Source organism: Phocoena phocoena, chromosome 1 (assembly GCF_963924675.1).
Source record: "Phocoena phocoena chromosome 1, mPhoPho1.1, whole genome shotgun sequence".
Lineage (NCBI taxonomy): Eukaryota > Metazoa > Chordata > Mammalia > Artiodactyla > Phocoenidae > Phocoena > Phocoena phocoena.
Window position 1 is genome coordinate 84,315,092 of NC_089219.1, and position 26,231 is coordinate 84,341,322.

Consider the following 26,231-nt stretch of genomic DNA (forward strand, 5'->3'; position numbering starts at 1 on the left):
ATGGAAATAATGGACATAAAAGACAAGAAACGGACATCCTGGATACATACAATTGAGTTCTAGGAGAAAAACATAAAGAATGAAACAAAACCCAAACATTTAAAGATATAATTCAGGGAAACTCGCTGATAATAAAATGTGACTCTACAAACTGAAAAAACTGTGTGTATCAGGGAATATTGACCCAGCTCATCATAACCAGAAATCTCACCAGAAATATCCTGGTGAGACTGAACTCTAAAAATGAAGGAAGAATACTTCCGGCAGTAAAAGACTGAAGTACAATGACTTAGAGAGGGAAAAGTATCAGGCTGACTTCACACTCATATCCACAGCCACATTGAACACCAGGAGCCGGAGGGGCAGTACTTCTCAGATTCTCAGGGAGAGAAAGTGTGAGCCAAGGATGTTCTATCCATCTCAACAGCATGCGGAAAATCTCAGGGATGACTGTTGCCACGAGCCTTTATTGAATAAACTACTCATGGGAGAAGTTCTGCCAATCCAGCGATGGCTGGCATGTCTGGGGCAAAAGTACTGGCAGTGAACTTTTTTTTTCTTTCTGAAACTGAAATTTTTTATTAGGAAAAATTTCAAAGTAAACAGAAGTAGAGAGAATAGTATAATGAACTCCCATGTACCCACTACCCAGCTTCAACAGTTATCATGGCCAATCTTGTCTCATCTATACCCCTAATCATTTTCTCCCTATCCTCCAGCTGGGAAATAATCCATTATGTCATTTCATCCATAAAAATTTTAGTAGTATGTCGAAAACAAAAGAGCTGTAAGGAATATTTAAAATATACAACCCCAGTACCATTATCACACCAAAAAATAAATGACAATAATTCTTTAATGCCATCAAATATCTAGTGTTCATATTTTGTGATTATCTCATAGATTTTTAAAAATAAATTTTAAAAGTAGTTGATTTGTTCAAATTGAGCTCCAAATAGGGGTTATACATTGCAGTTGATAATGTCTTTGAGTTCCTTTTCATATACATGTTTTTTTCCTCTATTTTCAAACATTTTATTTTCAATTGCAGTAAAATACACATAACATAAAATGTACAATCTTAACCAATTTTTTAAGTGTACAGTTCAGTAGTGTTAAGTGTGTTCACATTGCTGTACAACCAATCTCAAACTCTTTTCATCTTGCAGAACTAAAACTCTATACCCAGTAAACAGCTCCCCATTTCTTTTTCCCTCATCCCTTGGCAACTACCATTCTATTTTGTATGAATTTGACTATTCTAAGTATCCTGTTTAAGTGGAATTGTACAGTATTTGTCTTTCCGTGACTGGCTTATTTCACTGAGCCTAGTAATTTTTTTGAACTTTAAATGCTTTGTTAAGCTTTATTGTAATAGACTAAACTTTTGATTTCATAGAGTCAGTGATACTAAATTGGCTATTGGATTTAGTGACTTCTTGCATCAGCTCCTGCAACTGTCCAATTTGTTCAGCACCAAAGTCATTACGTTTTTCTTCTGGGAGGATGGTTCCAAAACATGCTTTTTCAGTTGAATTTTGTGTTTTCCTTAGCTTGTTGCCATAGCGCTGTGGCATATACCTCCCTTTCCTGCAAGAAACACTGAGCCTTGTCCGAACCAAAGGTCTTATGTCTCTTAAATTCATCCTTCACATACTCCTTGCCTAGGGCTTTCATGTCCAGGGGAAGAACCCCGTGCAGCAACAAGGTGCCCGATTAAGGTCGGGGAACAAAAAAAAAACGAGCTAGCCTAGCATAGCGCAGGCGTGGACCATAGACTGCACCTGTGCAAAGGTTCATCCATGTCATAGTATGTGTCAGAATTTCCTTCCTTTTTAAGTCTGAATAATAAAGGCATACCTTGTCTTATTCTGCTTCACAGATACTGCGTTTCTTACAGGTTGAAGGTTTGTGGCAACCGTGGGCTGAGTGAGTCCATGGGAGCCATTTTCCCAACAGCATTTGCTCGCTTCATGTCTTTGTGTGACTTTTCATCATTATTATTATATTTGTTATGGTGATCTGTGATCAGTGATTTTTGAGATTACTTATTGTAATTGTTTTGGCATTTTTTAGTAGTATTTTAAAATTAAGGTAAGTACGTTATTTTTTAGACGTATGTTATTGCATACTTAGTAGATTACAGTATGGTGTAAACATAACTTTATATACACTGGGAAACAAAAATTTCTTGTGCCTCGCTTACTGTGATGATATTCATTTCACTGCAGTGGTCTAGAACCGAACCTGCAATGTCTCCGAGGTATGTCTATATTTCATTGTATGTATATGACACACTTTGTTTACCCAGTCATCCATTGATGAGCATTTGGGTTATGTCCACCTTTTGGCTATTGTGAATAAAGCTGCTATGAACATGGATATACAAATATCTCTAAGAGATGTGGCTTTCAATTCTTTGGGGTTATACCCAGAAGAGAAATTCCTGGATCATGTGGTAGTTCTCTTTTTAATTTTGGGGGGACCAGTCACACTTTTTTCCACAGTGGCTTCACCATTTTACATTCCCACCAACAGTGCAACAAGGGTTCCAAATTCTCTGTATTCTCACCAGCACTTGCTATTTTCTGTTTATTTGCTAGTAGCCATCCTAATGTGTGTGATGTGGTATCTCATGTGTTTTTTTTTTTTTTTTTTTTTTTGCGGTACGCGGGCCTCTCACTGTTGCAGTATATTATTATCTTTCTAATTTTTATCTCTGTAGTGCTAAATAAGCATTTCACTTTTATTACTTCATTTGGCAGCTTTATATGAAATCGTTTGTCAGTCACTACCAATGAGGATTCAGCAAACTTATTCCACCTCTTACCTTCTTTCCCCCCTTCTTTTCTGCGCTGTAGTTAGTCGTGTCACTCCTGCATAGTCATGCATACAATACTCGCATTCTGTTCTCTCATCCTAATTTCCACAATTGTCTTAGCCTTGGCTCCATTTTTAAATACATTTAAACTCACTACCACAAAAGAATGAAGTAGGACCCTTACATTGTACCACATACAAAAATTAACTCAAAATGAATCAAGACCTAAATGTAAAAGCTAAAACTATAACACTCTTAAAAGGAAACATAGGGGGAAAGCTTAGCAACACTGGGTTTAGCAATAATTTATTGTATTGGATACAACAGATAAATCGGACTATATCAAAATTTAAAACAATGCATCAAAGACATAATAATGTAAGAAGACAACCACTGGAATAAGAGAAAATATTTGCACATCACATATATAATAAGGAGTTGATACCAGATATACAGAGAACTCCTAAACAAAAACAACTAAATAACTAAACAACAACAAAAGCTCAGTTTTAAAATGGGCAGGGAATTTGGATAGACATTCTCCAAAAAGACATACAGCTGCTCAATTTTCAAGATACACATGAAAAGGTGCTCAACATTACTAATCACTAAGGAAATGCAAATCAAAGCCACATGAGAGGGCTTCCCTGGTGGCTCAGTGGTTGAGAGTCTACCTGCCGATGTAGGGGACACAGGTTCGTGTCCTGGTCCAGGAAGATCCCACATGACGCGGAGCAGCTGGGCCCGTGGGCCATGGCCGCTGAGCCTGCGCGTCCGGAGCCTGTGCTCCGCAACGGGAGAGGCCACAACAGTGAGAGGCCCGCGTACTGCAAAAAAAAAAAAAAAAAAAAAAAAAAAAGAGAGTAGCTATATACATATGCCTGACTCTTCTGGCTCCTCTTTTCCTGTTTTACTTCTCTTAAGGATTCTCGAAATGTTTTCTTCTTCTTTAATCATACCTATACCTGGGTTTTTCCACTATAGGGGGCATTTTCAAGAAAAGATATTTGCAAAATTCCAATAAGAAACAGAAAAAAATTGTAGAAACTTTATATGGCACAAGAACAGTTAATTTAAAAAAGATAGATTTACAAATTTGACAGTTATATGAAAGAAGTATAGTCTTACTTAGGATAGCTAGCCTTGGTTGAGATGATGTGGATTGTCACCAGTGCAGTGAGTATGGGAATAGTGAAGTAAGGATAGATTTGTGAGATATTTATTGGAGGTAGGGCTGTGATTCATTGGCTAGGCCAATGAAGGCCAGGGAGGAGCTGGAGATGACTCCAAGGTGACTTACTTGGGCAACTGAGTGAATGGTGATGATATTAATCAAAATGAAAGATGTAGTAAAAGGAATTCATGTTGTAGGGAGGGTAATGAGTTTGATTTGGGACATTTTGAGTTTAAGCTACTAATAGGATATTTGGAAATATGAGTATGGGGACCATATTATTGGTTTGGCCCAAAAGTTCATTTGGATTTTTTGTTAACATTGTACAGGAAACCCGAACGAACGTTTTGGCCAGCCCAATATTAAAAGGTGTCTTGGCATTTTTTCCTCATTGACAATAGAATAAGACCTCATCCATCTTCTTGGCTTTAACTATTGTCTTCATAACTGTGATTCCTATGGCCATCATTAGTGCTGTTCAACCAATACTTTGGATTCTGCTTCCCAGCCACATCATAGGATTGTCCTTGCTGCCTTTTTGAAGTTAGATGTGACCACATGGTTTGCTTTGCTAATGAAACATGGGAAATGACATGTGTAACTTCAATGTGGCAGCTTAAGAGACAATAAAATATGTTCCATGTTCCCTCCTCAGTGTCATAGTGATTGTGAAAGTACTTTTCCAGGCAGAGCCAGGGGCCCTAGTGAGTATGACACAGAACACCTGAACATGCACGGTTTTGAGAAATAAACCTTTGTGATTTTAGGCTAGGTGTTTGTTACCACACCATCGCCTACTATTCTAACTGATATAATTCCTAAAAGTTTATCTCTATCCCTCTCTTCTACATAGTGATCATAAAAACACTAAATTTTCAGGACAGAACTGACTTTGGGTAATTTTATTATTTAAAAAAGTGTCAGTTACTGGATGTAAAACTAAATGTGATTTCCTTTTTTATATACCTTTATAAGATCTCAGAACAATGGCTTTAAAACTCTTCAACCATGATATATAGTAAGAAATAATTTTACACTGGGACCCAGTAGACACATAAATCAGAAAAACCTCATGAAATAATATTTAGTGTTACTGTAGGTGAAGGATGATCGTTTATTCTATTTAATCTTATTTCACTTAAAAGTAATTATTATAAGCCACTAATTGGATGTTATGATTCAATAATGGGTCTTAACCTACAGTTTGCAAAACCACAACTTAGGGTGTGAGCTTTGGGGTTGGAATGCCTAGTTTAGTCCTGGCTCCTCCACCTACTACTGCCATGTAACATTCAGTAAGATGTGTAATCACCGAGTCTGTTACCTCTTCTATAAAGTGGGATACTAATTCCTACCTAATTTCCTATTTTTTAATTGAATAATGAGATTAAAAATAATTGGATTGAATATTAATCTAAAATTAATTTATATTTATATATAGGCTCTCACTCTCTCTCTATATATATATTTATTTTTTTGGTTGGGAAGATAAGACCTGGCATAACTGAAAGATCAGAGTATCTAACTTTTCAGGAGCTGTGGTGGAACAGATACATCATTCACTGATGTATCAAAGCTCCCTGGCCTACCTGTCCCCATGGCCCTGTGACCTCCCCACCACAGCCTCACCTGGGACATTCTTTCTACGCAAGCTCCCTATGGGTGTGAGGCTTGGAAACAGGGATCCTGTGCATGATGGGAACAGAATTTGTAGTGCATTTGGGAACAGTCTGCTCTTATTATCATATTATATTGTTTCTCAACCTTCTTCTTGCCTATCTGAGTGACTTTGTTATGGAAGAGCACTGCCTTGCCTCAGTACCCAGTTCACATGATTAACCCTGATACCAGTCAACATCGCGTGTGCGCTTACTGAATGGCCTGTTGTCTTGTCTTCGCAAACGATTATAAGCTTGTAGCGGTTGCTCAATAAATATTTATTGATGGAGTCTGCCTATAATGCACTTTACCCTTTTTGTTTTCCTGGACATCTTCTATTAATCTTTCAGTTCTCTGCTTAAAAATCACTTCCCTTGTGTGCTCCTATCCTGAATGCCTAAGGTATTCCTTTGTTTTCTCATTTTAATATTTCCAACTTAATACTTTCTAAGCAGTTATGAAATTTCTTATATAATTTTTTGTCTTTCCTGCTACAGTACGAGCTCTGAGAGGGCAGGAACTGTCCTGACTGGTTGTAACCTAGGACCATTCACAGTACTTTTTAAAAAAAGAGCATTTCGGTATGCCATTTTAGGCCAGACATCACACACCTGAATGTTTGTATGACCAGACAGCTCACATAGGTGAGTCAAGCCAGCCAGCTGAGATTTGGGCAAGTAGAGATTGCAGGCCTTAATAAGGGGGCAGCTGCTACTTAGCCTCAGTAGGACATTACCCAAAGGAAGTGGCCTCTCATTGCTAAAGCTTCTTTTTTTTTTTTTTTTTTTCTTTAATTTGAAATCTCCTCGGTTTTAAATACTGACAACTAAAGCTTTTTTTTTTAATTAAAAAAACCTATAGGGGGCTTCCCTGGTGGCGCAGTGGTTGAGAGTCCACCTGCCGATGCAGGGGACACGGGTTTGTGCCCCGGTCCGGGAAGATCCCACATGCCGCGGAGCGGCTGGGCCCGTGAGCCATGGCCGCTGAGCCTGCGCGTCCGGAGCCTGTGCTCCACAACGGGAGAGGCCACAACAGTGAGAGGCCCGCATACCGAAACAAACAAACAAACAAACAAAACCCCCAAAAACCTATAGGGACTTCCCTGGTGGTACAGTGGTTAAGAATCCGCCTGCCAATGCAGGGATCACGGGTTCTATCCCTGGTTCGGGAAGATCCCACATGCCGCGGAGCAACTAAGCCCGTGTGCCACAACTACCGAGCCTGCACTCTAGAGCCCACAAGCCACAACTGCTGAGCCTGTGTGCCGCAACTCCTGAAGCCCGCATGCCTAGAGCCCGTGCTCCGTAACAAGAGAAGCCACTGCAAGAGAAGCCCGCGCACTGCAACGAAGAGTCACCCCCGCTCGCCGCAACTAGAGAAAGCCCGCGCGCAGCAACAAAGACCCAACGCAGCCAAAAATAAATAAATAAAATATAAATAAATTTGCTTAAAAAAACACACAAAAAACCTATAGCCTGCTAGTTAACAATCTTTATTCTAGACTATATATAATAAATATATGCATATATTTATAATCTGATTTTTTTCACTTATTTGTGAGCTTCTTTCTCAGTCAATTTTACATATATTTTTCAGTTCCCTTATCTATTAGATGGGGATAACAAGATATTATTTCACAGGATTGTTGTGAAGATTAAATGAAATTGTACATGAAAGCCCAGAGAGCAAAGCTAGGCCCCACAGCAGGTGATCCATGAATGGAGTCCCTCTTCCCTCTCTCTTGTTTAACCTTCATTTCAGAGAATCAGTAGCCCTAGAAATGGCTAAAGAGAGTGTGTTCCCTAGAATGCTTTGTGAGGTGTTAATAGATATGGGGAGGGTCCTCTGGGCAAATAAATCTGGAGATTATGACTTAAACCAGTTTAAGCATACATCTTTACAAAAGACTTTTTAGAGACTTTAATATGCTAATATGCCTTGTGACTCTTCAAAAAGGGGATAAAGATGCAATATTTCTAAAATTTAATTGACCTGAATGAGTATCTCATAAAGCACACTTTGGAAAATGCCTGAATCCGAATGTCTGAATCCACTGAACTCTGGCTTTAAGGTGTCCTTGGAAGCAGTGGTCAGAGCCCAGGAAACAAGTTCCTGCCATGAGGGCCTGCATTTCCATGCTGTCTACCTCACCAGCCCACATGGGGCTGGTACTAGTAGCTGTACAGGTTAAGAAATCTGGGGCAACTTCATTGATCCTGCAACGCTTTAGTAGCAAGGCCATAAACAAATGCACCCACTGAACAGCAATAAGTTGATCCTTGCTAACAAAACGACCCCTCTTGCTAGCATTGATTTTTATCTTTAACTAGCTATTCTCCCAGAAGAACCAAAAGAGGCAATTTTATTTCTGTTGATTCCATTCTTGAGATCGTTATGTTGATTATGTGTATTCTCTTTCCTTGTGTAGATGTTTGAAATTTCCCTAGGAAACATTTTCTTCCGCCTAAGATTGCATAGAGCATCATTTTAACACACAGTAAATGTTGCTGGGTAGAAAAATGCATGCATTACCACGTATTTTTGCAAAGTAAGAGATTTATATCTTTGTAATTATTTTCAATGTGTGTTTATTGATTTTTATAATACAGGGATATTAACTTGAAAGGGAACAAATTACATACAACAAATTAAGCGCTTGCATGGATTAGAAAATCGAGGTAGTGCACTCAAGGCATGACTAATACGAGAGTGCTGCACGATAGAACTATGTGGTTTTACATCACATCTGGGAGAATTTCATCCAGCCACTTGTCTGAAAGAATGTTTAACTGGAATGCAGGTGCGGGATGACATGCATTTGTAGAACTGTAGGATTTTAGAGAAGGGAACCTTATACGAGGAAACCAAGGACCAAAAGAATTAAGAATCGTAGTCAAGGTCATTGAACTTTAGTGGCATGGCCAGGGCTAGAACCTAGCTTCCTAGACACCAGTCCAGACACCAGTTGGTTGACTTCCCAACCACATCCAGTGTCTTCCTGAGTTCCGGTGTCACTATTTATCAGCTTTGCGTCCTTGGGCAAGTAACTCTTTCCTCATTCATAAAGTAAGAATGACTCCAAACTGACGTGCTAATGCGCATGGGCACATCATTGGGTTTGGCGCTAATTAACGCTCTCTAAATAACACTTCATTCATTCATTTGAAATGTATTTATTCAGTCCCTCCTAAATTTCAGGCACTTATTTCTTTGAGAACGGATTCTTCCTTCCAGTACATATATTTACTGTAAGTTTCAACATAATTTATATGGCATATTTTTAAGTCTGTAGGCGTAATGCTTCACAACTGAATTAAAAACAAACAAACCGGGCTTCCCTGGTGGTGCAGTGGTTGAGAGTCCGCCTGCCGATGCAGGGGACACGGGTTCGTGCCCCGGTCCGGGAGGATCCCACATGCCACGGAGCGGCTGGGCCCGTGAGCCATGGCCGCTGAGCCTGCGCGTCCGGAGCCTGTGCTCTGCAACGGGAGAGGCCACAGCAGTGAGAGGCCCGCGTACCGCAAAAACCAAACCAAACCAAAACAAACAAACCCCCCCTCCACAAAGCCGGCGCTGCAGGAGCGTCAGGGCAGGCGGGCGGCGGGCGCACACGCGCGACCCCTGGCCGGCTCCTTGTGTGTGTGTGTGTGTGGGGGGGGGGGGGGTCACCGGGGTCACCGCCGGATCGCACTTCCGGACTTCCGCTCCCAGGGGGCGCTGCGGGCTGGAGAACTGGTCGCGCGAAGGCTCCTGGGTAAGGGCCTGGCTGGCGGTGGAGAGGCGGGCCCGAGTAAGCGGGCGGCCCCGGGCTCCTAGGGAGAGGATGGGCTACGAGGGTACAGTGGGTGGCGGCCCCAGCCGGGTGAGCGGGTGGGTGGAGGGAGGCTGGCGGGCCGGAGGGGTGTGGAGAGGGGTTGTCCCAGGGGCGTGGGTTTTGGGCCGGGGGCGTCCTCTCCGGGCTCCAGAAGCTGGCCCTTCTGAGATCCACCTGGGGAACTCTCGCCTCCTCCTCCCCCCGCGCCACCCGGTGTACGGCTTGAAGTAATAGTCTGAGAACGCTTGGCAGTTGTCTTGTCACAGCATGATTATGGTGTATTGGGGCTGGGAGGGCGGGAGTTAATGCCATACTCAGCATAACATTAAAAATGCACCACAATTTTTGTAAAAAACAAACCTCCAACCCAAACACACAAAGGGTAAAATCAATAATCCCCAAACTCTAAAATCCAGTGACTTGTAGTATGATCCTGGAGCTCATTGGACTAAAGTGGCTATATAAATTAACTTCTTATTGTTATTACCATGACCACCCCCTGATGTCGTTTTTTAAAAGGGCAGTGATAAGTGATTCTCACCGTCTTGAGTAATGGATCAAAAGCTCCAGGAAGGTGGCAATGCAGCTAATCCAGTGGGGCAGGGCTTACAAATAATGGAGTAGCTGAAAAGGGTTTGGGCATCTCCTGCTTGTCCTGCATCACAGGCTTTTTCTTTTGATTTGTTTTCTTCCCAGTTCAGTGACCTTGTTTGATTTATATATGAGGCTTTTGGGAAAGATGATTTCAAAATGGGTGATGATAATTCGTCAGGATCCTGGGAAGATTCAGTTCGTCATGCCCATACCCCGGTTCTGCTTCTCTCTAGATGTTGGAGTTGAAATTTGCAGGAATAGAAAGCATGGTGAGTAGCGATCATGTATCATTTGTTGATCAGGGCTGGACACTTCCTCCAAAGATGTCTTTAGATATGCTAGTAGTTTTTAAGAACTTGAAAGTGGGGTTGGAAGGAGTAGGATAATAAACAGTAATAGATTTATTTGAACATCCTCTTCAGCAGGACCTGATGTGTCCTTTAGTTTTCTAGTGTGACAGGTGGTCTGTGACATATCTTGGCTAGCTCTGGGCAGGGGAAGGTCTGCTCCAGGACTACAAGAGTCCTTGGAATTGCCTTATCGTTTCAGATTAAGAACTGGGGGTTTTTGAGCAGAACACATCTTCTCTTTAGGGGAAAGTCATCTCTAGATCTCTGTGGTTGCTTTCTTGTATCTTTCCTTTTGGTTGGTTTTCCTTGGTTCTAAATGTTGCAGAAATAGTGTTGGTTCCTAGAGTATATTTTTTAAAAAGTTGTTTTGAATGAGTGTCAACTTTTCTAAGAAGTAGGATAGATTCATTCAATTCATATTTGGAAACCCTGGCATTACAATGAAATTTTCCACTTTCATGTAGAATCCAATACATTGGTACTTGCTGTTATCTGACCCTTGTGTATCTCTCTCTCTCCCTTTGTAAAAATTTCTAAATTTAATTATATTGCCTCAAATCTTAAATATTATGTTGGTAAATGTGATGTCTTTTGCAGGATAGTCACCAACTTACAGGTAATTTCTTCCCTATAAGTTTATTTTTCAAAAAAATTGCTTATTTGGACCTCATAAAGCATTTTTTGCAAAGAAATATTATGAAATGGTTAGTTTCCCACACAACTCTTTTCATCCATAATGCGCCTGAAATGTTGTATATTTATATTGAAAAGTAAAGAGAAAAATAATTGCTAAAATAGCAAATAAGACTAAATATGTGAAGACTGAAAAATAAGCCAATATTTATTTATAATATATTAATTGCTAGATGTTGGGAAAAACAATTTTAATTAGCAGAATTTTTTTTTTTTTTTCGGTACGCGGGCCTCTCACTGTTGTGGCCTCTCCTGTTGCAGAGCACAGGCTCCGGACAAGCAGGCTCAGCGGCCATGGCTCACAGGCTCAGCTGCTCCGCAGCATGTGGGATCTTCCCGGACCGGGGCACGAACCCGTGTCCCCTGCATCGGCAGGCGGACTCCCAACCACTGTGCCACCAGGGAAGCCCAGCAGAGAATTTTTAAAACTTTAGGGGAACACTTGAAGGGGTTTTCAGGATCATTAAAAGGGTTTGGCATATGGGCTCTTTAATACATCAGCTTTTGTCTTTCTGTTCTTTTATACAGGTGTATGGTAACATTATTCTTATATATATGATCTCAGCTATTACCAGGGCAATTCTCTGGCTTTATATATAAAGTCTTGTCTTGTCATAGGGGGTATGACGAGACTGAGTGAAAGAATTGCTGTTGAGCACTGCTGAGGATATACATCAAATGTTAGAAATGGGGCTGCTGTGGACTCAATTGTGCAGAGCCCCCCCACCCCACCACCAAATTCGTATGTTGAAGCCCCAACCTCCAATGTGATGGTATTTAGAGATGGGGCCTTTTGGAGATCATTAGATTTAGATGAGGTCATGAGGGTAGGGCCCTCGTGATAGGATTAGTGCCATTATAAGAAGATGAAGCACTCCAGAGGTGTCTCCTCCATGTGAGGACAAAGTGAGAAGGGAGCTATCTGAAAACCAGGAAGAGGACCCTCACCTGAAACTGAATTGTCCAGCACCTTGACCTTGGACTTCCCAGCTTCCAGATCTGTGAGAAATAAATGTCTGTTGTGTAAGCCACTCAATCTGTGCTGTTTTGTTACAGCAGCATGAGAAGACTAATACAGGGACCAATTTATGCATTTCTGTGATCTTTTTCACAGGTGAAAAATGTGGATTGTAGCATGGCTCCACGGTTGAGTTTTCATCATATGGTAAAAGGGAAGGACAAGTGTACTATGAAGTTGAAGGCAGGAGAGAGACAGTGATTTAGATATCAAATTTGGAGTCCAAGCTACGGGGGAGGGAAAGAGTCAAGAAGAGCTCGTCTTGGGAGGGTGTGGAGTTTTGAGAGAACTGGAGGCTGGTTATTGGATGTTCATGTCTGGGAGAGCACGGTATTGAGCAGGTTAAAGCTGTTATTGTGTAGCATTGTGAGTAAATGTGGCTTTACTGTGCTATTCAGATATGGAATTTGAAGCTTTATGTGGTTTTTTTTTTTCTAAGTAATACCCAAGGATTTTCAATTTCTTTATTTTTTACATTAGAACATTATGAAATATTTTTTAAGACCTCATAATTGGACACTGTTCTTTGGTTTCATGGTATTTACAAGCTTTGGTTCATCTCTCTGAATAGTTTTCATGTTTGGTGCATCACAGAGTCTTGTGCAATCATCTAATAAACTAGCTTAATTTAATTAATTTAATAAACTAGCCTATTTGTATTAAAAGAAAAAAAAGTCAAAGACAGGGAATATTTATTGTGGTCAAATGCATATATGTTGGGTTTAGGGCAAGATATTGCTGAAACACATCCCTCCCACGACTCCACTCTAATTTTGAAAGGGAGTGGATGTGGATGGGTGTTCAGACTTTTTCTCAACATTTTACAGATGTTTCCAAATGTCCTTTTGCTGTTGTAACACAGGAATGCTTTTCTCCATTTATCTCCTGAGGTTCCTTTAAGGATCAAGTGAGATATTGCTCCTGTAAGCACCTTGTAAACAGTCAGGTTCTATGCATGTGTTAATTCTTCTCTGCCTTGTACTTAGATACAATGGCTGTACTCAAAGAAATGCATTGAGGGCAACTTCCAGGACCACGAGTTACAACTTTGCACTCTTCCCTGCTGCACTGCTTACTTCTTAGTGAATGCTAAATGCATGTGGCAGGACCCTGACCCCAAATCATTACAATGGATAGACTGTGTGTGCAGAGCTTAAACTATATGTGTGCTTGCTGCAACATGATGGATATAACTGCTTGCTGAGAATTTGATTTATTTTCCAATAGTTTAGCATCCCTCTGCTTTTATCTGATATGACCATTTTACAAGCATGTGTACCAAGCATGGCTTCAAAATTGCAGGTTATGAAATACAGAAAATGGAACAATTGCCATGCATAGCAGAAATCTTCCTGTTCAGTCTGTGTGCTCTATATTTTAAAGTAAGATGGACTGCTGAATGGTGATGGGGGCTTGCCTTGGGTTTCATCAGTTTTTCCCCTACAGGTGAAAGGAAATGCAAGACTTTCTTCATTTTCAACTTCATATTGTTAATTGGTTTTTCACAGGCTGGTTTGTGGTGATGGGTTTTTGCCTTATCATTTGTTGGCATAATAAAAATGACATGATGATGGGGAAGAGAGTAGTTCCCCTTTAGGATGGAACAGAGCAGCTGATACTAGTGATGAAAACATAGCAGGCTCATGGGAATGCCTCCCCCTTTCCCATTTCATCTCAACCCAAATCTCTATATTTTCAGTAATACACTTGCTCGCTGAGAAATGCCCATCAGAAACTCACTGCTATTGTGTACATGCATATGTTTGTGTGTAGAATAGACTGGCTAGTCGACAGTCTGTGTCACTTATGTACCAGCATAGGAACACAGTTCCTAGAATGACAGCTTGCTTCCTTGGTGGGTATATTTATTTTAGCATTCTTACCTGAAATATCTCTCCTTCCCCCTGGTCAAAATTGACTCTGGGTTGTGAGTAATTGACATCTAAGAACAGAGCAAATCGAGGGCTGGTTTGACTCTGATAACACCCCTACTCTGCTGGGGGTTTCCTTTAGCTCAGCTATGCGGAAGGGATTGCTGGACAGTGTGGAACCTTGATTGTCATTCCGAGCAGACTTAGGCAGAAGCCAAGTGTGACAGATCTGGGAAACTTGTGCTTGCATAGCTGAGAGAAAGCATGTTTTTTTTTTTTTCTTAATTAATTAATTAAATTTTGGCTGAGTTGGGTCTTCGTTGCTGCACGTGGGCTTCCTCTAGTTGCAGCGAGTGGGGGCTACTCTTCGTTGCAGTGCGCGGGCTTCTCATTGCGGTGGCTTGTCTTTATTGCAGAACACGGGCTCTAGGCGCGTGGGATTCAGTAGTTGTGACATGAGGGCTCAGTAGTTGTGGCGCACGGGCTTAGTTGCTCCGCGGCATGTGGGATCTTCCCGGACCAGGGATCAAACCCATGTCCCCTGCATTGGCAGGCGGATTCTTAACCACTGCGCCACCAGGGAATTCCAAGGGAAAGCATGTTAGTGGGCAGTGCAGAGAAGATATGCTGATGAAATGTGCACCTGTTCATCGAGTGTATCCAGGATGGGGTGTCAGTCATCTGGGAACTTCACCTGGGCTAAGCATTCACCATTGTGTTAAAATGCTTGCTGAAAACTCAGCTTGAGACCTTATGGATAACTACTGCATGTGCATAGTTCGACAGCATCCTGTCAACTTACGTTCCTTACATGCCTTGGCATTCCTGAGGGTTTCCATTTTGGGGACACTCTGCATTATATGTCTCTTTCCATTGATCCACTGTTTATCTTGGATAATTGATTGGTTATTTTAAGTAAGTTAAGTCCATACAAACAGAGAATTTAGCAATTACCTCAGAAAAGCAGATGTTTTTCTATTTCTTCTTAATAATAGTTCCTTAAGTGACTTTCCATACAGGATGAATACCTAAAATGTAGTGAGCATTTACTATATAAGCACTTTACATGGTCCTCATGACACTCCTATGAAGTAGATGCAATAATGATCTCCATTTTATTGAAGGGAAACTAATGTATAGAGAGGCTAAGTGACCTGTCTAAGGTCACACAGCTGCCGGTGGTAGAGAGGGATTTAAATCCAAGCATTTCGATCCTGGAGTCTGAGTTCTTATCCTCTACTCGATGTTCCTTGGCTTGGCACTTATCAGGCACAACAAATATTTTTCAAATGCTTCCAATGCACTAGATTCTGACTTAGGTGTTAGAGTTATAGCTAAAATAGGTAAAGTATCTCATGGAACCTTCATTCTATTGATATGGAAGAGGTCAGACATCATCAAACAAGCAAAAAAAAAAAAAAAAAAGGTGGTTTTAAATAGGAATAAGAAAGTATAAAGAACCAGGATCAGGTACTTTAGTGACTGGTGGGAAACAGAAAGAGTAGGTCGGGGTGGTTAGAGAAGGTCTCTCTCAGGAGATGGTATTTGAACTTGGACCTTAATAAGAAGGAGCTGGAAATTTTGTGGGAAGAAAGAGCTAACTGCAAAGGCAGAGGCCATGAGTGGGGATATGTGTGCTGTGTTCAAAGACCACAAAGCAGGTCACTGTGCCAGTGTGCGGAGTAGAGGGGAAGTGACGAGAGCCAAGAGCCGGGGGATGAGTGGGAGCAAATCACACAGGGCTTTGTGGCATAGAAGTGTCTTCAGGAAGGACATGAAAGTGTCCCATCTCTCCTGCCTCCATATGCGGTGCTTTGCACTTGACACGATGCTTAACGGCTTGTGATTCCCCAGACCCCATGCAGTGTCACTCCTCTGTGCCTGGGCCTTTGCTTCTCCTGCCTGGAGCATCCTTTCCCAACATTGGTACCTGGCAACTTTTATTCCTCCTTTGAGACTCAGCTCAGGGGTCATTTCCTGTGGTAGAACTTCTCAAATTGTCTGCTTGGACCCAATTTTTGCCCCTCCTCTGGACTTCCCTTGGTCCCTGTCTGAATACTTAGCATGCCTTTATAATTTTTCATTTGTATGCCACCCTGAAAGACCACGAGCTACTTGAGAGTAAGGAGTGTGTGGTGCTCGTCCTTGTATCCCCAGTGCCCAGGCCCGCCTGCGCCTTATAGAAGGTAATATATGTGTGTTGAACTTACCCAAAGGCAAATTAAACTAAAGAATAAGAATATGCCAGGGCAAATGAAAGCATAGCAAATTCAGCAGAACTTGGAGTTCCCAGACTTGGGTGTTAGATGTGTTTGTTATTCTTCTATCCATGCTCCATTCTAAGGGTTGGTTGGGGGTTCCTACCTTCTTCATAACAACAGATAGTCTATTAATAATACTAATCATATGGCTAATACAACATCTGCATTATCTCATTTAATTCTCACGATAACCCATGGGAAAGGTACTCTTGTTTTTACATTTGACTATTGAGGAAACTACAGTTTAAAGAGATTTGGTAATTTCCCCAAGGACACACAGCCATTTAGAGGTGGGGCTGGGGTTCAAGCTGAGGTCTGACTCCCAAGCCCGTGCTGTTGACTGTGATGTGACGGTAGCCATTCTAGACAAAAGCTGATTCAGTTAGTGTTTTCATCATCCACAGCCTGATGGCTCTGGATTTCCCTAAGATCACCTGGAGGGTTCATGTGGAGGCAGCTGTGTTCAACAGCAGCCATCAGAGAACCCTGAAGGGCAAAGGATTTTGGTCCCCTGGCCGCCCCTTCCCTGCAGCCGGATCACCATCCTCCTGATTTTCCACACTCTCCGGAACGCCTCCCTTCCATTCGCCTCCCCAAAGTCCCCTTCCTCCTCCAAGGCGTTGCTCACTTGTGAATTGAACTTCATGTGATTCATGAATAGAGATAATGATGATAGCAACAATTAAAAAGAAGCTGAGGGGCTTCCCTGGTGGCGCAGTGGTTGAGAGTCCGCCTGCCGATGCAGGGGACATGGGTTCGTGCCCCGGTCCGGGAAGATCCCACATGCCGCGGAACAGCTGGGCCCGTGAGCCATGGCCGCTGAGCCTGCGCGTCCGGAGCCTGTGCTCCGCAACGGGAGAGGCCACAACAGTGAGAGGCCCGCGTACCACAAAAAAAAAAAAAAAAAAAAAGAAGCTGAAATTTATGGAATTCTTACTACATACAAGATATTATCTCGTTTAATTCTCCAGTACTTTGGGAGGTTGGTAGTATGATTATCTCTGTGTTACAGAGGTGGAAAAAGTAAACAGAGAGGTTATGGAGTAGGAATAAAGGACTACATATGCTGCAGGGTTTTCCCCCTCCCCTCCTCCTCTCCCTCCCTCCCTCCCTCCCTCCCTACCTACCTTCCTTTTCTCTCTCTTTTTCTGCTGAGCACCACTGCCCTTTTCTTCAGCTAATAGTTCTCTGATGGCGTTCCACATTGGGTGCAGCCTTGGTGGAAAAGCTAATCTAGAGGTCTTCCACCCCTCCCCCCCCATACTACGGCCCCCTTGTGGCTGGGTAGTGACATGTGACCCAATCAGGGCTAATCAGTTTTTCTCTTGAGACACTAAACTTGAGCAGAATAGCACCTGGCTTGAAAAGCAGCTGGAGATGATTCACCCAAGCTGTGCCCTGTCAGGATATCAATTTGCTGCTGCTGCCTTGATCCCTGGAGCAATCTTTATTCTTGCCCCTTCTGCATCCATTTTTTTAGCTACTCTTTCAATTCTGTGAGCAGCTTTTCTATGAATCCTCTTTCTGGTTAAGCAAGCCAGAGCGAATTTCAATAGTTTATAATGAAAGAATCCTATCAGATGTAACTAATGACACTGACACTCATCCCATATTGTGTGACAGACCTTCCTGGATCACTTTGAGGATCCCTAAAATAACTCTTCCTTCATCGACTGCCTAAGGTTCCTAGAATAGTCACCGTAATTGTCAACTCTATTTTTCTATCAGTTTAGGTTTTGGATCTCTTAATAACCATTCACCACGTATATGATTGGAACCATATCTTTCGGTTCTTTTTTATTCAATGCAGTTGTGGACATGGGGGCCATCCCCCACCAAGTGTGTGGGACCTAAAAGTCATCTTTAAGGAGATGTAACATCTGGGGCAAATTGCAGTGTTTGTTTCTGCCTCCTTCAATTTTATACAGTGAGAAATCTGGATTATCAGTTGATTTTTTTTTTTTTTTTTGCAGTACACAGGCCTCTCACTGCTGTGGCCTCCCCCGTTGTGGAGCACAGGCTCCGGACGCGCAGGCTCAGCGGCCATGGCTCATGGGCCCAGCCGCTCCGCGGCATGTGGGATCTTCCAGGACTGGGGCACGAACCCGTGTCCCCTGCATCGGCAGGCGGACTCTCAACCACTGCGCCACCAGGGAAGCCCTATCAGTTGATTTTTGATCTTTGCTCTGGTGCTGTTGACTTTGTTTTGACGTGACTGGTTTCAGGTGTTTATTCTATAGTTCTGAATTTAAAATTCTGTTAGTTATTGGTATAGCTGAACTTGCCTGTGGTCTTGTTGATTGACCCACCATCAATAAAGAGGGGATTTACTTTAAAAGAATGTTAGATAATTATCAAGGACAACTTGGAAGGGAAAAGAAAGTAGCAATAAAAAAGCTCTATTCTGCAGTCTCAGGATGAACAAGTGTGGCTGGAAGAGGGAGAGTAGTCATTCCACTTGGTTCTACGAAAGGTGGTAGACTTCGGGCTGGGTGTGTGATTGTGCTCCTCAACAAAGAATGTTCTTTCTCTTCTAACATTGTTCCCTTCCCCTTGTTACCGTCTGGTTCTGCGCATCGTCCAAAACCCTGAGTATGGGGCACTTGACAACTTCTAGGGTCAGCTGGAAATGAGCAAATGCTTGTTGGTGGGTTGATTGTTCACCTTCATTCATCTCCCTGGAGTCGTTTATTGTCTTTGTATGTCCAGTACCTGCTCACTCTTTTTCTGGTAACAACAACTTGATTTCATTTGGGAGCATTTCTCCATGATTCACAGTTTATGTGGTTCAGTCTATAACCTCACTGTCAGCTCCTGGGTGGGCACATGGTCTAGACATTTTACCCCCTCAGGTTATGGCAATGAAATACAGTCCTAAGATTTTCTTCGAAATTTTTGGGAAGAGACTCTCTTTCCATTGGTCTTATGAGATAACAGAAATGGACGTGGAGCTGCTGGCAGCCTTCTTGCCATGCAGTGGGGAGATGGGGTTAGAGAGAGGTAAGCACCTGAATCCAGCCTTGCCAGTCCAGAGCTACCCCAGGCTTTTCACTGACACAAACCAATACATTTCCTTTTTGCCTTAAGCAGTTTGGTTTCTAACAGATCTACCCACCACCGAGTTCTGATTAGCTCCAGGATCACTGCACTCCACAGAATAGAGGGCCAGTAAATTTCGGAGACAGGAACACCCTCAGCCTCCAAAGTGCTTCTTGTATTTTTCACTAGCCAGCTCTAGTGGAGGATAGTTAGAAAAGGGATATAATGACTTCTCTGTCAACTTGAACTAAAATAGAAAAGATCTGTGCGGGTGATCAAGGTGAGAGCCCCTGCAGAAATGTCCCCATAGTGTGGGAGGAGCTTCATGGCTTGGATTATTATAGCAGAGGAAAACCTAGATTGTCAACAACAGTTGTGTGAAAGAAAAGAAAAACATCCTTTTGCTCTTCTTCCCACTTTCTTCCTTTTTTTTATGTTGCAGATATTAACTGGGTAAACAAACTCTCGGAACAGGTTTTTCCCACCAAACAATAGGCAAGAGTTACTGTAAGATCTGGTACTTTCATTTCGAGGGGCTAGGAATAACTGAGAACCAGCCTGGGAAAAAGGGTTGCCCCTTTGCAGTTATCACTAATAGTGCCTCCTGTCTTTCCTTGATAAAATCTCCCAGATCATGACTAAAGTCTGGACAAGATTCCCTGGAACCAGGGTCACGGAGTCCATTAGAGTGAGTGCTCTGGAACATGGCATGATGTCATTTATCCTAAGGAATCAACTTGTCACAAGCCTAAATTCTTTGCTGGATAACTAGAGTGACAGACAATAGAACCCTTGTCTGTAGCCACTTGATTTTCACTAGACTCACAACATCAAAGAAGCAGAGCAAAGTTTGTCTGATTGAAGGTTGAGTCACATAGAGAGGGTCTAAAGACTGGATGAAAATGAAGATATAAACAAGAAAATGGAAATGCAGAGAAGGCTTGGTTTCGTGGTGTACAGAGCCAGACGCACTGACTGTGAGGTGAAATGGAAGATATGAGGGCTGTTATTGGTGAGAAGATAATGGAGAAGGTGGAAAAGCTCCAGGGAAATAAGACTTGACTTGCTTTCAGAACTACTTTGGTGCTGAGAGTTGATTGGCTACAGTCAGTCTAAAACCTTGGTGATGTTTAAAATGAACTGCATTTGCGGCTTTCTTAGGCGAAAGAGAAACAGGAGAGCACACTTGATTCTTTGGAGTTGCCTTAGGAAACTGCATTATATATTTAAAGTGGAATGATGTTTAGATTTGGAAATAAGGCAGAAGCAAGTGGGGTGTTATGCCGTGATTTCCCTTCAATTATTAACCCTCTACACTTCTGCCTATTACCTTTGCCCTTTTTTTATCAGACGTGATGTGTACAGGTTTGCATAAGTTTGTTTAACTGGGGTGCTATCGTTCAAAATTAGTGGATTTTTGGGGTCCATTTGAGTTTCTGTAGGTTCTTGCTTTAGGTGGAGGAGTGTAGTTCTAAAGTGGAAACAAAGCACTGTGTGTGGAGGACCTGCTTCCATTCACCACTTCATGGAACTAGATGATGTATGGAATTAGAATGGATTTTGTGGTTGGGATGAACTGAATCTCAATATTGATTTCACCTATACTCTTGATAACTTGGACAAATGACTATCTCTCAGAGTCTCGGTTTCCTTATCTGAAAGGCAGGGATAATAATGCCTTTCTTCCAGGAGTGTTTTGAAGATTAAATGAGATGATGTATGTGTAACTTGAGTGTCCCCAACAAGGCTGCCATCTCACAGATACGGTTATGTGAATGGTGGCCCCTGGAGTTGTGCAATGAGACAGTCTGGTCGCTACCCACTCCAATAATCTGAGACCTACCTCAACTTTAACGTAAATGTAAAACAACTTGAGCTACCATCCCTTGGATTGATGCAAGACCAACACCTTTCTCAAATTTCCAAGGATTCTCTGGGGGTGTGGTGGAGGGGACTCTCATTTGCCTGGCTGTCTCTTGCTTTCAACTGTGGTTTCTGCTAAGACCTTGTTTGCCATCTTGTTTTCCATAGATGCTGTTGCAGATGTAGCCCCTCATTTTTCAGTCTTTAAAGGCAATATCAGAAAGTTGCTTTTACTGCAGACTCAGACAATGGAGAAGAGCTATAGCATGGAATTAAAAAACATTTAAAATGAAATATTTATATTTACTGTTCTTGAACTCCCTGCCCATTCTGGCCCCAGGGGATTCTCATTTGCTCTCTTGCTTCTTCAACTCTGGCAGCCCCTCCGATCATTCACTCCCACAGTCCCTTCCATCTTCTCTTAGATCCTCATGTTTCCTGGTCCCTGAACCCCAGTCTGCACATCTGCCACTAGAAACAGAAACATTCTCTTAATTGATTATGTTGTGCATTTAACACTTCCATTTCACACTAGGTTCTGGAGTCCACCTTTGTTGAATCTAAAAATGCACTTAGGAATCTATCTATCCTGACATAAATTCTGTCCCTCCCCTACTGTGTAAAAGTGCTATAGTAATTTCTTTTATAAAACAATAATTGTTCCTCTTCTTGTTACGAGTGCAAAATACTAAGTCTATAATAGGTGTTCAGCAAATTGGGAGCTAATTATAGAATGAAAACAATCATATTAACAATAAAAACAAGGCAGACATAGAGTTTGTCCCTGATCTATAGAGTATGTGACTCCCATTCTTACATTGAGGGAAAGTTGCTGGTTTCTGGGGTTTGCAAAGAGGGGTTCACTTAACAACCAGGCACTGTCCCAGACACCTCAGTAAACAAATAAGTTCTCAAATAAGCTGTTCACCTGGCTTGAGTTTGTGCCTTTGTGTGCGTTACTCATGGCACAGATAATAGCTAACTACAAATGATACAAGAGGGAAGAAATATTAACAAATAAGGAAAACTTTGCAAGGATTCTGAATGAATCACAGATGTATAAAGACCAACTATGTCTAGAATAGGTCTGAACATGCTCTTTTTCCAAGGTGGACCCCATCCCCTCAGGTCTTTGGTCAAATTTGCGTTCTCAGTGAGGAGACCACGGTTTCTGACTTCATAACCCCTTCCCTAGCAACATTTCCTCTTCCCCTTTTTCTTCTTTATTTTTCTTTAATGTGCTTATCACCATTTGAAAAACGATATCTTTGTTTATGTTGCCCTTTGTTCTCTCTCTTCTCATACTAGAATATAAGTGCCACATGGGGTGTGATTTTAGTCTGTCATTCATTGCTGTGCCCCAGGGCCTAACAGAGAGCCAGGTATGTTGTGGACTTTGTACATATTTGTTGAATGTTTATTGACTGACTGACTGAGGGACTGGATATGATAGCAATGTCCTATTCTCTTTTATGCTGCTTTATTTTTTTCAGAGAGCTTTCATGTACATCATCTTGCTTAACCTCCCACCAACTTGGGGGGCAGACAGGGAAGGCAGGCTGGCATGGTGATGTGAGCTCTTTGGGTCACCTAGCTTATAAGTTGTAAGCCTGGGGGCTCGAGCCCTTCTCTTTTGACTCCAAATTCAATGTTCTCCCCACAACCTATACCAAGTCGCAGCAAACAAATGTTGTTTGCATAAAACCTAGCAAATACTTTGGGGTAAAAAGAGTGATGGAATGTTCTGGGCTAAGTATCCCACAGCATCTCTGTTGTCCCATTATCCTAGTCTGAAATGCTTGGATGAGAGGGTCTTGCCTGCCAAAATGAGGACAGGTACCATATATTTCGTTATAGCACCACACCAGCTGCAGTCTCAAGCACTGAGGTTCCGTGCCAGGTTTAACAAAACCAGAGCAGACTCACTCTAAGCCTTTCATGTGCAAGTCTTAACTTACCCAACCTCACTGGGGGGTCCCAAGGAAAAGAGCAAACCCTTGAGGGTGGATGGGCTTGGAGGCTCAGGTTCATAATAACAAAAACTCACATTTGTCAAGAGATTCACAGTCACCACATTTCTTTAACATTTACCATCAAATTTGATTTAAAACATTTCAAAGGAAGTCTCTTGTTAAAAAGGTGACAGACATGAATTTGTCTGCTTTACAGACGAGAAAAGCTGAGGACTGGACAGATTGTGCAATTAGTTTAATGTTAGACTATTCGTAAGGAACAGAATTGAATTTTTAGCTCAGGAGTTTTCAAGCTAAGATTGATGGGTTCTTTTTTTTTATTTAAAAAAATTTTTTGTTTTTTAATTTTTTGGCTATACTGGGTCTTCGCTTCGTTGCGGCGTGTGGGCTTCTCTAGTTGCAGCGCGGGCTCCAGAGCGCTGAAACATGTGGGATCTTAGTTCCCCGACCAGGGATAAAACCCGTGTCCCTTGCATTGGAAGGCAGATTCTTAATCACTAGACCACGAGGGAAGTCCCTGACGGGTTCTACTGTTTATTACAAAGAGTGTTTCTCAAACTGTAGCATGAATAAGAATCACATTAAGAGTTCAAATACCCTCAGACATTATGACTCAGTAGGTGTGGGGTGACATCTAAGACTGTGTATCTCTGACAAGCTCCCAGGTTATGCTGACACTGCTGGTCTGCTGGCTACGTGTTCAGTAGCACTGACATAGAGGTTCGAGTGGACTTTACTGCTCAAATTTGCATTGAGTTTCCTATGCAATTGGGCTTCCCTCTAGCCACCTGCCCCATCCCTCATATTACGCATCTGACATCATTTCCTGCTACACACCCCTTGCTTATTCCACTCCAGCCACACTGGCCTCCTTGCTGTTTTTTTGAGCACTCCATGCACACTCCCACCTCAGGGCCTTTGCATGTGCTTTCCCTTCTGCCTGGAATGTTTTTATCCGTAGGTAACCACATGGCTCACACCTGCTCTTTCTCAGCCTCTCAGATGTTACCTTTGCAGTGATGTCTTCTTGACCACCCCCACCCCTAGCGCTCTGTCTCTATTACTTTCTATAGTAGTATTTATCACCTTTTAAAATACCAGGTAATTACTTATTTAATTTGTTCATTGTCAGTCTACCCACTCTGGAGGGTAAACTGAGGATGGGTCTCTACCTTTTCACTCCTGTATTTGCCAGCACGTAGGACAGTGCCAACCATAGAGCAGACTCAAAAAATAGTTGTTGAAGGAAAGGAGGGAAGGAGGGAGCTGAATCAAGGGCTCTGCCATCTTGTAAACCCAGATTTTCTTATAAAAAGGGGAAAATTTGTCTTTATTAGGTAAGAAAATAAGAATATATTTTAAAATCTTTAGTATATTTACTTAAATTTGAGAAATTTAAAAATTGCAGAAAAGCACAAGGAAATCACCATCCACAATGAACAATTGTTGCCATTTTGTCAGATTTACTTCAGTACTTAGTACAATAAATAAACCACTGCAAACAAAGCTCACATGCCTTTTGTCTGCCACGCCCTGTCTTAGTCCCCTTCCCAGCTTCCCAGAAACAACCTCTATCATGAACGTTTTCTTTCGGTCAGTGGAAATAGATCTATCTCTATGTAGCAATGTGCATCTTAAAAATCTCACCTTGAGAAAAGATTGCAGAATGAATTTTTACAGTACAATGTCTTTAACTGAAACACACCCCCAGAGGGCAGTGCTATATATTGTTCGTCCATTAAATAAAGACTTCTTTAAGTAGAAAAGAGCACTTGGGGAAAGTTTCAGAAAAATCAGTGGTATTTAAGAATAACTCTCCATAAAGGAAATCTTTATAAAAGAGGAGGGAATAACGATCTAATACTGTTTAAGATAATGTCAATTTCATTTTACACATTCTCTTGAGTTTGTAAGGATTTTTAAAAACTTCATAGTGATAAAATCTAGAGAAATAGTAACAGAAGTGGATTTGATTTTACTCACTGAATAATTGTACAGTTGAAAGAAGCTCTTGGAATGAATTAGATACATGATTGATTAGTGATTAGTTTCATTCATTCTTGGTGTATGGTACTTGGGGATAAAGCTTTCCGTACTATGTTTGTTTGCAGAACTCTATTTAGCAAATCTTTGGTCTTTGTGACTACATAAATTGGCAATTACACGCACTTTAAACAGAGGAATATTGTGTTGAATTAAATTGTACAGTGGTTTGGGTTGAACCTAGTTCATGCTAGCAAGTCTTTTGCTTACTAAATCTGTGCAATAGCTATAATATCCTTATATTATCTGAAGAGTTTTATTTTACAAAACAATCACATTATCAGATGGTTTCTCAGAGTATGAAAATAATAAGATATTAAAATATATTTGAATCCTGAATCATATTTGATAGCACATGTTCTTTTCTCCTTGCTTAGTTTATGCATAGGGCTCAGTCCTGAGCAGTGCCTCTCAGAGGTTCTGTCAAAGGACCCCTCATGTCAGAGGAAGGGGAAGGATGGCTCAAGGGCTCTGGGGCTTTGCTCAAAGCTGCCTCCTGCAGGCAGGATATATTTTGAATGTTTGTGTTTTCTGAATTTCACAAGAGTTTCCGTTTTATTCTGAAATATTTTCTTTTTTCTTTCTTATATATATATTTTTTGGCTGTGCAGCACGTGGGATCTTCATTCCCCAGCCAGGAATTGAACCCGTGCTCCCTGCAGTGGGAGTGTGGAGTCTTAACCACTGGACCTTCAGGGAAGCCCCCGAAATAGTTTCTTTAAAATACATATATTTAAATTTACTTTTAAGTTAAACTACTTCATTTTTTGATTCCAAAATCTTAAAGCAAAATTGATACTTTAAAGTAGATGAACCCTGTTTATTCTGGTACTTTATGACATTTCCCTAGGTCGATGAGAGTACAAGAGTGATAAACATAACTATAAGGTATTACATTAAATTTGTGGGAAAACTCTATTTTTTGGACATGGACAATAGCCAACATTTACTGAGTGTTGACCATGTGTCAGGTACTGTTCAATGTGCTGCTGTGGATTATTTTTTTTAGTTCTCACAACTGTCCTTTGAAGTTTTTATCATATCCATGTTCAGATTAA